Source organism: Panthera onca, chromosome B2 (assembly GCF_046562875.1).
Source record: "Panthera onca isolate mPanOnc1 chromosome B2, mPanOnc1 haplotype 2, whole genome shotgun sequence".
Classification (NCBI taxonomy): Eukaryota; Metazoa; Chordata; class Mammalia; order Carnivora; family Felidae; genus Panthera; species Panthera onca.
Genome location: NC_138343.1, coordinates 138,769,647 through 138,785,370, shown reverse-complemented (window position 1 = coordinate 138,785,370; position 15,724 = coordinate 138,769,647). Strand labels below are relative to the sequence as shown.

General features: G+C 45.6%; 1 protein-coding gene across 11 annotated transcripts in view; it reads right to left on the bottom strand.

The window, feature by feature from the left end:
• Positions 1-15,724, bottom strand: part of TIAM2 (TIAM Rac1 associated GEF 2) — a 323,817-nt gene that overhangs the window by 194,540 nt on the left and 113,553 nt on the right. The window contains exon 1 of one of the 11 annotated variants that reach the window (XM_078447498.2): positions 7,426-7,577. The exons of the other annotated variants lie outside the window; for them this stretch is intronic. The gene's annotated coding sequence lies outside the window, so the exon portion shown is untranslated. Of the gene's footprint in view, positions 1-7,425; positions 7,578-15,724 lie in introns of those variants that run through there. 11 annotated transcript variants of the gene reach the window in all.

Below are 15,724 nucleotides of genomic sequence, written 5' to 3'. Positions count from 1 at the left end.
TGAGCAGCCAGGTTCAGGAGGGGACGTCACCCCACACCTCATGGCTGCGAGAGCAGCAGAGAACGCGCAGATGTGCTACGGCCCTAGCCTGCACTGGAGACCGTGCACAGAACACGCAGAAGCAGCTCAACACGACAGGGAAAGCTGTCTCTGGGCTAATAACATGTAAATTTCCTGAAGAACTCATTTGCTTCAAATCATAAAGGCCCCCTCACACCAAGCACCCCCCCCCCCCCAACAATCTGCATCTTGGCAGTTTGGCACCTCGGATTTCACTTCAGGCTGAGATGTGGCTTAAAGTGTCAGGTGCCAGATCCAGGAAGCACTGATAGCTGAGATGCCCCCCCCCCCCCTTTCCCCCGACCCGGCTCAGATTTTCCTCCAAATTCGACTTCCTGAAGTGGCTGGAAGTAAGTCCAAGTCAAATTTAGACACCTGGAACAAAGAGGAAAGGATTGCAGATTTCAAGATGAAGTCAAATCATTGGCCAGGAAACTGAAAAAAGAAAAAAAAAAAAAAAAAGAACAGAACCGGGTTCCTCCTTCTCTCCCAATGTCCTAGTTTGAAAAACCGCTTCTTCAACACGGAAGCCAGAAACGAGGAAACCTAAGACGGACACGAAAACGAATCCACTTCATACACATCCCGGCCCAAACCAAACCCGGAACACGACACCAGTAAGCCCGGTAATAAGGCTTTACTAAAAACCATCATCAGCTCTAACATTCTGCAACAGGAGCCTGTATTTAAGCGGTAACCATACTCTAACTTCAGCGAGATTTAACTTCTCATAACTCAAGGGATTTGACAAGGACAGACGCTGGACGGCTCCCGCAACGCCCTGAGCCACGTTCCCCCCACCCCGACCCGGGAGCTGTGCGAACACAGCTCAGGCGTCCCGGTTGTTTAAGAACCACTTGCTAAGAACCTGGTTGTTTAAGAATGTATCACATTGTCGGTGTAATACATCAGCGATGACATAAAGCAGCTCTTCAAGAACCAGATAGGCACACGGTCCACACAGCAAGCCGGACGCGCTTTCATCACCTTTCCATGCGGCAAGCCTTCTACAACTGCAGCTCGAGAGCTCACCGTACCCATACCTTTCCCCTTCGTCTCAGCTTCTCAAATGATTTGGTGGAAAAGCTGCAAGTTTTGAGAGCTACATGAAGACCAGTGAGGTCGTTTTCCTAAGCTCCTCTAAACTGGTAATACAATAGGGGAGGGAAGTAAAAGCAGGAGTTCTCCAGCATGATTCTGTAGGCTCTGCTAGCTGGTCACTCAACTGACAGCTAGACGGCACTGAGCAGCTTTGGGGGAAGCAGCAGCCAGAGATGGGGTGGTGGGGAGGGTTGGGGGGGGGGGAACAGGTCTTTATCTGAACCCACCTTTATCAACTCCTATACCTCACGCAGTACCGGTGTGTGTTGTGTTTTGAGCGAGGGAATAAATGAGTGACCAGATTGCATCATTCATGCAACAATGAGAGCGGAGATACTTGAATTGCAGTCCTGTCTTTGACCCAGACAAGTTATACAACAAGATACATGGTCAAGTCACTTAACCTAGCAGGAACTGTTTCATTATTTATATGAGGTTAATTGAATGGGTGATATCAAAGAATACTTCTTAGATCCCATGAGTTTGTATTTATCTCACGTCTGGTTCAGGGAGTCGGGGTGGCTCAGTCAGTTGAGCATCTGACTCTTGATTTCGGCTCAGGTCATGATCTCATGGCTCGTGGGTTTGAGCCCCTTGTCAGGCTTTTTGCTCGGATAGCGGTGAGCCTACTTGGGATTCTCTCTCTCCCTCGCTCTCTGCCTCATGCACGAACTCTCTCTCAAAAATAAACAGTAAAAAAAACACTAAATATTAGAAAAAAATAGTGTGGTTACACAGCCACCTCACACCTATTAGGATAGCTACTATTTAAAAAAAAACAGAAAAAATCAAGTGTTGGTGAGTCTGTAGAGAAATTGGAACGCTTGTGCACTGCCGGTATAAGAGTAAAATGGTACAGTCATTGTGGAAAACAATATGGCAATTCCTCAAAAAATTAAAAATAGAACTACCGTATGATGCAGCAATTTCCCTTCTGAGTATACACCCAAGAGAACTAAAACAGTATCTCGAAGATGTACACACACTCATGCTCAGAGCAGCGTTATCACAAGAGCCAAAAGGTAGAGAAATCCAGGTGCCCATGTATGGATGAATGGATAAACAAGATCTGGTAGGTCCATACACTAGAATGTTATCCAGCCCTAAAAAGGAAGAAAATTCTGCCCCATGCTACGTACAGCACAGAGGAATCTTGAGGACATTATGCTACGTGAAAGGAACAAGTCACAAAAGGACAAAAACTGTATGACTCCACTTATATGAGATGTCTAGAACCATGAGACTCGGAGATAGAAAGTAGAAAGGTGGACGCTAGGGGCTGGGAGGGGAAGAGAAATGGGGAGTTATCGTCTAATGGGCACAGAGATTCAGTTTGAAATGAAATGTGTTCAAGGGCGCCGGGGTGGGTCAGTTAAGCATCCGACTTCGGCTCAGGTCATGATCTCACAGTTTGAGTTCAAGCCCCGCGTCAGGCTCTGTGCTCACAGCTCAGAGGCTGGGGCCTGCTGTGGATTCTGTGTCTCCCTCTCTCTCTGCCCTTCCCCCACTCAAGCTCTCTCTCCGTCTCAAAAATACACTTTTCTTTTAAATTTAAAAACAAAATACAGTGAGTTCTGGAGAGGGATGGTGGTGATGGTTGCACAACAATGTGAATGTGCTTATTAGCGTCACCAAACTTTACGCTCAATAATGACTAAAATAGGAAATTTTGTTACGTGTATTTTACCACCATTTAAATTTTTTAAGTTAAAAAAAAAAAAGATGATGCTTATGGCACACAAATTATACCTCAAAACACCTGATTTTAAAACAAAAATATTTTCGGGGCACCCGGGTGGCTCAGTTGGTTGAACATCTGACTCTTGAACTCAGCTCAGGTCTTGACCTCAGAGGTGTGAAGTCAAGCCCCGCGCTGGGCTCACGCTGGTCATGGAGCTTCCTTTTGAAAAATTAACCAATTAATTTTCAGAAGTTCCCCTGAGAGTCACCCTTTCATTCCTCAAATCAGCAAACGCTCCATCCCCCACTGGTCCACAGCTGACTTCCACAGGCTTTAGGAGCTCCTCTGTCAGGAACAGGGGACCCCCTTTCACTCCCACCCCTGAGAAGTATCAAAGGAACAGGGGAACACAGGTCGGGCTGCACAGCCGGGCGCGGAAAGCCGGCGTGGAGAAGCCACCTGACTCCCAGGCCACGCTCCCCCACCTTGCTGCCTCTCCTGATCGGCCCCCCTTGCCCTGCAAATGAGGAAGCAGAGGCTAAGAAAGATCCAGTAACTTCCCAAAGATCCACAACCGGCCAGGAGGCTCATGGGCAAGAAGTCAGGTCAACCAGTCCCGAGTTCTTTCCCGTGCACCACAAAAAAGCGTATTTGGGGAGAAACAGTAGCCCTGGGGTCCCACTGGAATCTCCGCGGCAACCCACCCCCACGGTGTTCAACCCTCCCCCGTGAACAAAGTCATTTCCTCATTCATTTCTTCATTTAACTTCGTGTAGGTAGTTTTAAATTTCATTTATTTCATGTTACCATTCACCCAATAAATCATTTGTAAGAACTTAATTTTTCTCTCAAAATGTCCTCTGGGGGGCGCCTGGGTGGCTCAGTCGGTTAAGCGGCTGACTTCGGCTCGGGTCATGATCTCGCGGTCCGTGAGTTCGAGCCCCACGTCGGGCTCTGTGCTAACAGCTCAGAGCCTGGAGCCTGTTTCAGATTCTGTGTCTCCCTCTCTCTGACCCTCCCCCATTCATGCTCGCTCTCTCTCTGTCTCAAAAATAAATAAACGTTAAAAAAAAAAAAAAAAAAAAAAAGAAGATTCTCTCTCTCCCAGCCAAAGCATAAGAGACTCTTAAAAAATGAGAACAAACTGAGGGCTGATGGGAGGTGGGTGGGAGGGAGGGGAGGTTGGGTGATGGGCACTGAAGAGGGGCATCTTTTGGGACGAGCACTCGGTGTTGTATGGAAACCAATGTGACAATAACTTTCATATATTAAAAAAAAAAAAAAAAAAGATTCTCTCCCCCTCTCTGTCCCTTCCCTTCACATGCATGCTCTCTCTCCAAAATTAAATAAGTTAAATAAATTTAAAAATGAGCAGCGGCAAACACTGTTGCTCTTCAGAATCACCACAAAGCTACCAAAGACACAGTCAGAACATCACCAAGGGCCAAGATACATGGCACCACCAGTAAGTTTTCCAGCAGGCGAGAGGAGAAAGAGTTCCATGTAAGTGTCTCAACATTCCAAACAAACCTTCCCAGTTCTAAAAGGGGGAAAGCGGCAAGGAGTGAACATTTACTGAGCACAGCACTAAGGCTCATCCTCAAGGAAGTGTCAGTATCTCAATTACAAACACTAAGGTTGGAAGAATCAAATAACCGGCCTGAGGTCACAAAGCAAAAAATGATCTTTCTAGATTCAAGGCCAGGCCAGTCCAATTTCAAATATCCTACTTGCCCTACGATTCAGTGATGTCTAAGAAATAAAACACACAAGCAGTATTATAAAATCACAGATTTGGATTTAAAAAATTTTTTTAATATTTATTTTTGAGAGAGAGAGAGAGAGAGAGAGAGACAGAGCACAGTAGGGGAGGAGCAGAGAGAGAGGGAGACGCAGAATCTGAAGCAGGCTCCAGGCTCTGAGCTGTCAGCACAGAGCCCGACGCGGAGTTCAAACTCACGAGCCACAAGATCATGACCTGAGCCGAAGTCTGACACTTAACCAACTGAGCCACCCAGGAGCCCCCAGATTTGGGTTTTAAAGTGCATTTGGTTAAGACCAGTGGGAATGCAAATTTATTATTTATACATTCAAAAACTTTTGAGCTTCTCTGAAGGACAGAACCCAGTACCAGGCATGTTGCCAGAAGCTAAGACAAAACTACACGTATTTTATCAGTCCTGCTCTCAAGAAGATTACAATCTAGTAAAGGCATGCCAACCTTAGATTCTAGCAAGGGAGATAAGAAATGGATGCAAGCAGATTTCAAATAAAAATACAAAACAGAGGCCTGGGACATTCCCAGTGTGAGCTAAGAATAAGTGATAAGAGATAAGACACACAGTGTCACAGGCAGAAGAGAGACTACTGTTGCCCCTGAAACATGGATAAGATACGGCTAAGTGGCCAGAGAGTGGAAAGGCATCCAGCAGGGAGAAACTACGCCAAAGAAGGTCTAGAACAGTGCTACCCAACTGACATAAAATGGGAGCCACGTAATTTTAAACTTTTTAGGAACTATATTTCAAAAGGTAAAAAGAGGGGGCACCTGGCTGGCTCATTCAGCAGAGCATGCTACTCTGGATCCTGGGGTTGTGAGTTCTAGTCCCATGTCGGGTGTTGATTACTTGAAAATAAAATCTTTAAAAAAAATAAATAGGGGCGCCTGGGTGGCGCAGTCGGTTAAGCGTCCGACTTCAGCCAGGTCACGATCTCACGGTCCGTGAGTTCGAGCCCCGCATCGGGCTCTGGGCTGATGGCTCGGAGCCTGGAGCCTGTTTCCGATTCTGTGTCTCCCTCTCTCTCTGTCCCTCCCCCGTTCATGCTCTGTCTCTCTCTGTCCCAAAAATAAAATAAACGTTGAAAAAAAATAAAAAAATTAAAAAAATAAATAAAAATAAATAAAGTAAAAAATAAATAAAATGAAACCGGTGAGGTTAATTTTAATATTCTTTCACCCAATGTATCCAAATTATTCTCATTTTAACGTGTAAACACTTATTCGTGAGGCAGTTCACATCTCTCTGCCCATGCTATGTTTTCAAAACCCAGTGTGGGCTTTGCACTTAAGGCACACCTTCGTGGCACTGGCCACATTTCAAGCGCTCAGCAGGCACGTGCGGCTAGTGGCTACGGATATGGACACACAGATCTAGAGGCAAATCAAGGAAGAGGGGGGCGAGGGGGTGTGGTTGTTGTTGAGGGGCAGCGACTCAGCCAATTAAGCCAAAGCAATGACTTCATGAGAAATCCTAAAGAGCAAGCTTAAATTCAAGCTGAATTTGGACAAAAGGATGCCAGTAATGTCCTAGGGCAGATAACATGAAGTGTCAAACAGTGACACAGCTGCTGCTCTGCCCCCAAGACCCCAGGCCCCCGGGGACTGCAACTCCCTGGATTCCGTTCCATCGGCCCATCCATCGCCCTCAAAGGGTCCTGGCCCCCCCTCTGTCCCTTTCTGAGGGGTCCTCTGTCTCGTCTCACTCTGTAGGTTGGACACTATTTATTCGCAGCCCTCTCCACAATGATGTCATTACCAACCTGAAGCCTCTTGATCCCTCAATTTTCACGAACAAGCCGTATTCGCCCCCGCTGGAAGTAAGTTCTGAGTTCCCACCTTTCCAGCCCCGCTCCTGGACTAGCCAGTCCCCCCCACAGTTGGCCTTCGACGGTCACTGAATTGTGGCGGGTGGGCACCAGGACCCCCCCGCTCGAACTTCAATCTTTGCGGCTGCCTACTTTTCCCTCCCGTGTTCCCAATTCTCCACCATCCCCCCCAGAGGCTCTTCCGAACTTGTCGCAGCCACCCCAGCACCTCAGGGAACCCCGACAGTCAGCCTATATAATCCTGCCCCCCATATTATTTAAGAGCCCATTCCCTCAACTTCTGTCCTCCAAACCTCACAATCCTTCTGTCTCTTCACTGGCCCACCTGCCCCCCTCCGAAGACCGGAGGTTCTCACCTCCCAGGCCACCCACCGAGATGAGCCACGTGTCCAGCCCACCCCCCCAGGGGCGTCTGCAATTCAGCGTCTCCACCTCCAACGCGCCCATTTCCTTCCATGCTTCCAGACCTGCCTTTTAACCCTGCACCGAGTCAGCCTTGCCTCTGTCCTGCCCCCTCAAATCACCGCTTTGTTTCTCTCTTTTGCCGCCCGAGGTATTCCCCCCAAATCTTTACTTTCTGCTACTTTTTTTTAACTTACCTTCCAACTATCTCTATTCCTGACCGTGACAGATGGGGTTTCCATTCCCAAGGGCTCCTGGAATGGTTTCCAGTGATTTCTAAACTCTAAATGTGACGGCCTCTGTGCAGTGGTTTGTACCCAACACAGGAAAGTCATGAGGGAAAACAAGTAAAATACCAGTGACCCTACATCTCCACACCCTGAGACCCCCGCCCCCGCCCCCCCGTTGGACCCTTCCGCCATCTGTCTGTACAGGCACACACGCACAAGTCCTTTTCCACGGCGCTTCATCTGAGACGTTCCGTAAGCAGTTTGCGTGTTTTTTTTTTAAATCTCCCACCCACCTCCTCCCATAGTGCCAACCTCTCTCCTCCCAAGCAGTATTAACATACGTACGAGATTGCCTTTTACGATCTTCCAGTCCACAAAAATGAGATCATATTATACATGGTTCTCTGCCTCTTCATTTCTCGTGGGAATCCGTCCAAGCCGGGCGGTACAGAGACCCAAGGCACGGACGGGCCACATTTTAGCCGACCATCCCCCTGCTGAGAAAGCATCCACTCACTTTCCAGTCCTTTGCCACTACAAACAATGCTGCAATAAATATTCTTGTACAAACAAATTACATACAGCTGCTTTTATTTCTATGGGATAAAGTCCCAGGAGAGGAACTGCTGGGTCAAAGGCCACGTGCATTTTAAATTTTAATGGACTCTGCCAGAACTCCTTCCGCAGCGGCTGTTCCCACCAGCCATGCTGGAAGACTGCCTCTTCCCAGCACTCCTGCCAGCAGGAGACATTGTCACTCTCGACAAGTTTGCCAGTCTGACAATCTGATGAACGCGGTTGAAAAACTCCCCCTCGCCTCCCACCCAGCTCCACGGCATTCAGGAGACTCACCCCCGCCCCTGGCAGCCCTTTCGGAGCCACCTCCCTGGTCTCCCAGTCTTATTTTACCTCCAAAAATTAAGTAGAAAACAAGGTTGTGTCCCGTGCCATTCCCCTCCCTTCACATGCTCTTCTTTGACAAGACCATTCCTTCACAGGGTTTCTAGTCATCATTTCCAGGGGCTGAATCCAAATGTGCATCTCCAAGCCAAGACCTCGCTCTTGAGCTCCAGACTTCTAACTGCTCATGAGACATTTCTCACAGAGACTGCCGACACCCCAGACCTCAGTAGGCCCAAACCCCAATCCTCCCTAGGCTCGCTCCAAATCTAGTCCTCCCCCCACGCCACTGTAGTGCTGCCCGCAGGACGGGCACCCAGGCTTGAACCGCCAGGGTCCTATATCATTCCTCCCTACGCTCTGCCCACATCCGGGCAGTTCTCCACCGGGCGCAAGGCCCTCCCGGATCTCCAGGACTCCTGCAACAGCCCGCCCGCACCCCCAGCCCCAGCATGCACCCCGACCCTGTCAGTGAGACCCTGCAACACCTCCCAGGTGCAGGTGAACCTGAGCCCAAACTCGCGCACCACACTTTCATGGCCTTCCAAGCTCTGTTCCCATCTCCTTCCCGGCCTTTCGATGGACAACTCCTTCAGACTCCAAACTCAACAGAAGCGTGTCTGGTTGCTGCAGGCACGAGGAGATTCTCTTCTGACAGGAGAAAAAACCGTGACAAGGAACAGAGAAGGTAAACGGATACTCACTGGAATTTCCTCCGCCACTCTGGCCCTGCCAAGCAAATGTCTCTCTCTTTCTTAGCTTTAAAGAGGAAAGGTATTAGATAAAAGAAACTGGATAAGCAAATGAATCATAGAAAGTAAACTGACAAGAAACTACAGGAAGGCGTATGTGTGTACTCGAAAGTGACCCAACACTGAGGACGGAAGGACAGGAAAACCACCCTGCTCCAAAGCATCCTTCCTGCGTTTACACAAACAGCAGAGAAGAGTTTCACAGTCACATCTGTCTCCTGATAGAGTTTCATGAACCAGATATTCATAACCGGCTGGCATTCAAACTCAAGCAGGAGGGCCCGGTCACGTTATAATAGAAAAAAAAAAAAAAAAATCGGTAGCTTGAACTGAACAAAGCTTACTAAACTAAACTAAACGACTTGAAGAGACAAACTGGCATGATAATTCATCTCTAAACTAGTCATTTAGAAAATAGTGAAAATGACTTAATAAACACTTACTTGGTGCCTGAGTTCAACTCTGTCCTGAGTAATTGAGGAAGGAAGGGCAATAAAGAAGAGATAAGCTCAGGGGCCTTAAAGAGTATATGCACCAGCTAGAGAGAAGAAACCTAGGAAGGGAGATAAGGGGTGAAAAAGTAGAGATTCTCAAGGGCAAAAAAGTCAATGCAAATGGAAAATGAATACGAACAGCAGGAGTTCAGTCAAAATAGATTTTTCTGAACTCTGGTATGTGGAAAAGACCCCCGCCTTTTTTTTTTGTCAAAGCAAACAGAAAAGCGATCTGTTCCACCTAAGTTTTTACGCCCACCTAACGGTTTCTTAAATGTTTTCTAGCCTAGCAGCAGCGATGAGAATCCAAGTTCTGACCGCACTTCACACTTTGGAAAGACCGTGAGCGGTGCTCCACCAACGAGGGTTCCAGCGTCTTCTGATGGGAACTGTCACCAATCCATCAACCACTCTCGTGGCGGGATGCGGTGTCACAGATAAGTTAAACAGCTGTCAGAGCCGAGCAGCTCTTCAGAATTCCATCCGGCTTGTAACACACACACACACACGCTCTGCACCCCGCCCCCTCCCAAGAAAGAACCGGGAGGAAGGATGTGAAGTCAGACACACCGGGATCCAGTCCCAGCTGTATGCCTCACCATATCCTCAGCTACGACATGGGTTTTCAAAGTCCTTTTCACGTAGTGGCGGGGAGCATTCATTTCCAAAGCCGTGTGCAAGTACCTAGCGCAGTGCCTGACGCGGAAAAGGGATTCAGTGAGTCACTAACCGTGCCTTTCCCCTCTTCCTGGAGCTCCCTTAACTGTTCACAGCACACCATTCCCAAGGTGCCGTTCCTTAAAGCAAAATTCCGAAGCAACAGGGACAAAATTCTGTGCCAAGTATGGGGAACTGATAGAATATCAAATGAATGTGGGGATTCGTAGAATATCAAACACGTAACAGAGAGGAATTTCATACTATGTTTCCAGATTACCTACAGCACACGCCCCTTCCATGGCACATGTGGTCTAAACCAGCTGCTGGCCCCAAACCCCAGCTGTGCTACAGGTGCCACGGGAGCCTTCTTACTATGCCTGAGAAAGTCTGGGGCCTCCAGCCCCCCAAGGGGTAAGGAGTAAGGAAAGAGGGAGCAAACTGAGAAGCCATGGTGTGATGCCCACTCTTACCAGGGAGGCAAGTAATTTCTCTCGCCTCTGTCTTCTGAAGGGAGTCTGGAACGACTCTAGGGTCTCTCCTGGTATTTTAGGATGCAAATAGTTCAGGGGCTCCAAATTCTGCAGCATAAGATTTTAAGGTGAGGTGGGTGGGTGTGGGTATATATGAAGCATTTCTGTAGTAGCATCACAAACCGGCCTATGCTCAATTCTATAAAATATCATCCTACATTATAGAATTAGGACGTGAAGGGATTTAGTTGGTGGGTTTGTTTTTGCTTCTAACAACCTCACCCACCCACTCAGCACAGAGGTAGGAAAAAAATATCAGTTTTTGTAAAGCTACATTCAATCAAAGGCTCAAAAGGTGGGGCGCCTGGGTGGCTCAGTCGGCTAATCGTCCGACCCTTGATTTCAGCTCAGGTCATGATCTCACAGTTCATGAGTTCAAGCCCTGTATCGGGGTCTGCACTGACTGTGCAGAGCCTGCTTAGGATTCTCTCTCTCTCTCTCTCTCTCTCTCTCTCTCTCTCTCTCTGCCCTTCCTGTGCTCCCTCTCTCTCCAAATAAAATGAACTTTAAAAAAACAAATGCTCAAAAGGAGGATAAATCCAAATATGTAAGGATTATCTATCTTTCTCTTCCTACTCTGTGAGCTCCTTTTGTCTTAGTAAACTCTCGTAGCAAAAAAATAAATAACAACAAAAAAAAAAGGGATGAGAAATGTGAAGAGAGATACAGTGAAAAATGGAACAGAACAATTGAGGGAGGGGGTAGAGGGAATCAGGACTTGGACATAAAAGGTTTGGAATAAACTGGCCAGAACAGAAGATGCTCTCTTTGAATTTGAGCTCTACTCAAACATTACATGTTATTTATTAACCACTCCTTTTTTTCTTCCTATAAAGAAATTCAGCACAGTATCAGCTTTGATATATTTATAAGACTTCTCTTGGAGAAAGTCCAGAGCCTACATTTGGCTTTAAAAAGAAGGTTTTTCCTGCATGGAAGCTATCTCAGAAAGCCAAAGCACACCGTCCAGAAAAGCTGAGCCTCTTGTTAACATTTCCGAAGCAGACAGTAGCTGTGCACCATTTGGTACCCACCAGAATCCCTCCAGAAGCATCAAAAGACTGCCAGCTACTCTACACATTTACAAGAACAATCCTGAAAAAGTGTGTGTTTGCAGACGAATTCCATTTCTACTGGTGTGCCCGTCAAAAGTTTATTGTCTCCCCAGGGAGAGTTCACTGGTTGCAGCGACTTGGCCAAATATCCAAACAGCTGTAATTAAATGGATTGCTGAGAGGCAGATAAGGTATAAAAACTGAGGACGATCCCAAAGGAACCAAAATTATGCTTCGTCCATGTTTAAATCACACACTAGTCATGAGGTCACTGTCAGACACACTCTAGGAGAAAAGCAGATCAATACGACTGAAGGCAGCAGTGTGTGCACAGAGGCAAGCCATTTCACGGTTCAGTATGGAGACTGGCTGAAGCAACTGTGTCGTTCAAAATATTTCATACCCAATTATCTTAATATGATAAGAAGAATCTGAGAATTCAGCTCATTTGAATGATAAGTTGAGACACTCGGCCGACAGCAGCATATGGTAAAGTCCAAGGGAGAGGGCTTCTAACTCAAATGATCAAGCACAGACGCAAGAGTTAACTGTCCCAAAGTTTCCTAACTAAGGTCAATTCCAGAACAATGTCCCGACCCCTTAAGATGAAAATTATGTCTTGCAAATTGAGCGGCTACCTCACCTATCTAGGGAATATTTTTTTTTTTTTACATCACTCCATGTTATGGAGTGCTCACCCAACATGAATTAAGGCCTGAAAGGAACTGCTCTTAAGTTTGTTTGTTTGTTTTACCTACTTCCCAGCCTTAAGAAAATGAGCAGCCTACTGATTTACGAATATATACGTAACAGTAGCTCCCAGGTCCCCCCAGCCCCTCACCTCTAGGGAAACCAACCAAAACAAAACTGATAACCCATGATTCAAAGGGTAGGTCCATAATGTTTTAAAGGGTCTGTTGTGATTACACAAGTGTAAAACTTTATTTTTTTTTTAATTTTTTTTTTAACATTTATTTATTTTTGAGACAGAGAGAGACAGAGCATGAACAGGGGAGGGGCAGAGAGAGAGGGAGACACAGAATCTGAAACAGGCTCCAGGCTCTGAGCTGTAAGCACAGAGCCGGACGCGGGGCTCAAACTCACGGCCCGCGAGATAGTGACCTGAGCCGAAGTCGGACGCTCAACCGACCAAGCCACCCAGGCGCCCCAAGTGTAAAACTTTAAAGATGGTCATGGGAATCCCACATGGCACAGGTCACTACAAACTACAGGCATTCTTACCTCGTCAGTCACTTAGCGCGAACATTAGTGCCTGGGTGAAGTGTAGATGGTAGGTAAGGTGGCCCTGGCTTCCACACAGCTAAGACCAAGCAAACATGAGTGTCTCTCACCTTCCAGGAGCCTCAGGTTCTACGCCCATGACAGGAGCGCCGTGGACTCCTAGGGACCTCAGCAAGGCCCTCTGTCCCCAAGAGCCCATCACTACCTGCCCACTGGCTGGTGCCTAAAATTCATCCTCAGGGCAGCAGTCCCGTCTTTGCTTCAGCCCTGCCAACCTTCTCCAGAAAATATTCTGCTGCTTTCTATCCCCTGTCCCCCCATTTTAAAAGTCATTCTTGAAGGAAAGGCACGAAAGTGTTAAGGAAGGCCTGACACAGACATACCTATAGAAACGCACCTAAAGTAATTAAGAAGAACCCTATCCCCAGACAGAGAACCTCTGCTCTAAGGCTCTGACGTGTTCTGTGAATCCTTCAGGGACATTCCATGGTATCTACCAGTCAATATCACTCATTCATATACATACACAACGATATGTATATATACCTCTATGTGTATGTATACATATATCCCGTAGTAATTATACATCCAGACATAACCCTGTGTATATATAGAGAGAGAGATAGATAGATAGATATAGATATAGATATAGATATATAGATATAGATATAGATATATACACACACATATATACATATATATATCCCCATATATAACCCTTTATATAAATATATCCATATATATCTGTTTACATGCAGATATATATAGGACATATTTTGCCTTATAACTTAATATACCTGTATGTGATAGTTATTTTTAGTTGTCAACTTAGAGGGTGTTTTGGGACGAGATTAGCATTTAAATCAATGAACTCTGAGTAAAACAGGTTGCTCTTCATAATATGAAGGGAGGAAAACTTCCAAATTCGTTCCATGAGGCCAGCATTACCCTGATACCAAAACCAGATAAATATGCCATGAAGAAAGAACTACAGGCCAGTACCTCTGATGAACACAGACACAAAAATGCTCAACAAATACTAGCAAAACGAATGCAACAACATATTTTTAAAAATCCTTCACCATAATCAAGTGGGATTTGTCCCTGGGCTGCCCGGGTAGTTCAATATTGGCAAATCAATCATGTCACACATCGATCACATCAATAAGAGACATGACAAGAGACATTTGCTCATTTCAGTAGATGCAGGAAAAGCATTTGACAAAGTACAACAGTCATTCGTGATAAAAACCCTCAAAAAAGCAGGTTTAGAGGGAGAGGGAATGTACCTCAACATAATAAAGGCCATATATGAAAAACCCACAGGAAGCATTACCCTCAATGGCGAAAGATTGAGAGCTTTCCCCTAAGGACAGGAACAAGAAAACGATGTCCACTCTCACCACTGTTGTTCGACATAGGACTGGAAGTCCTAGCCACAAGCAATCAGACAACACGAAGAAATCAAAGGCATCAAATAGGTAAGGAAGAAGTAAAACTTTTTCTATTTGCAGATGATACAATACTGTATATTAAAAAACCCTAAAGACCCCACCAAAACACTGCTAAAACTGACAAACGAATTCAGGTAAGTCACAGCATACAAAAATCAATGTAAAGAAATCTGTTGCATTTTTATACACCAATAATGAAGCAGCAGGAAGAGAAATTAAGAAAACAATCCCATTTACAACTGCACCAGAAATAATAAGATACCTAGGAATAAACTAACCAAAGACATGAAAGATCTGTACTCTGAAAACTATAAAACACTCATGAAAGAAATTGAAGGCAAAAGAAATGGAAAGAGATTCCATGCTCATGGATTGGAACAAATATCGCTAAAATGTCTATACTACCCAAAGCAACGGATACATTCAATGCAATCCCTATCAAAATACCAACAGCACTGTTCACAAAGCTAGACAAAACAACTCTGAAGTACGTATGGCACCACAAAAGACCCTGAAGAGCCAAAGCAATCTTGAAAAATAAAAACAAAGCTGGAAGCATCACAATTCCAGACTTCCAAGTTTTATTACAAAGCTGCAGTCATCAAGACGGTATGGCACTGGCACGAAAATAGACACACAGATCGATAAAATAAAAAACCCAGAAATAAACCCATGGTCATACAGTCAATTAACCTTTGACGAAGTATTAAAGAACATCCAATAGAAAAATAAACATCTCTGCAACAAATGGTGTTGGGAAAACTGGATAGCAACACGCAGAAGAATGAACCTGGAACACTCTCTTACACCATACACAAAAATAAATTCAAAATGGATAAAAGACCTGAACGTGAGACAGGAAGCCATGAAAATCCTAGAAAAGAGCACATCCAGTAATTTCTTTGACATTGGCCAGAGCAATTTTTTTCTAGATAGGTCCTCTGAGGCAAGGGAAACACAAGCAAAAATAAACTACTGGGACTACATCAAAATAAAAACTTCTGCAAGGCAAAGGAAACAATCAACAAAACTAAAAGGAAACCTATGGGATGGGAGAAGGTATTTGCAAATGATGTCTTCAATAGAGTTAGTATCCAAGATATATAAAGAACTTACACAGGGGCACCTGGGTGGCTCAGTCGGTTAAGCGTCCGACTTCAGCTCAGGTCACGATCTCGCGGTCCGTGGGTTCGAGCCCCGCGTCGGGCTCTGGGCTGATGGCTCAGAGCCTGGAGCCTGCTTCCGATTCTGTGTCTCCCTCTCTCTCTGCCCCTCCCCCGTTCATGCTCTGTCTCTCTCTGTCTCAAAAATAAATAAAACGTTAAGAAAAAAAAAATTAAATAAAAAAAAAAAAAAAAGAACTTACACAACTCAGCACCCAAAATAATACAATTTAAAAACTGGCAGAAGACATGTACAGGCATTTCTCCAAAGAAGACATACAGACATGTAAAAAGATGCTCATCATCACTTATCAGGGAAATGAAAATAAAAACCATAATGAAGTAACACCTCACACCTGTCAGTGGCTAAAATCAACAGCACAAGAAACAACAG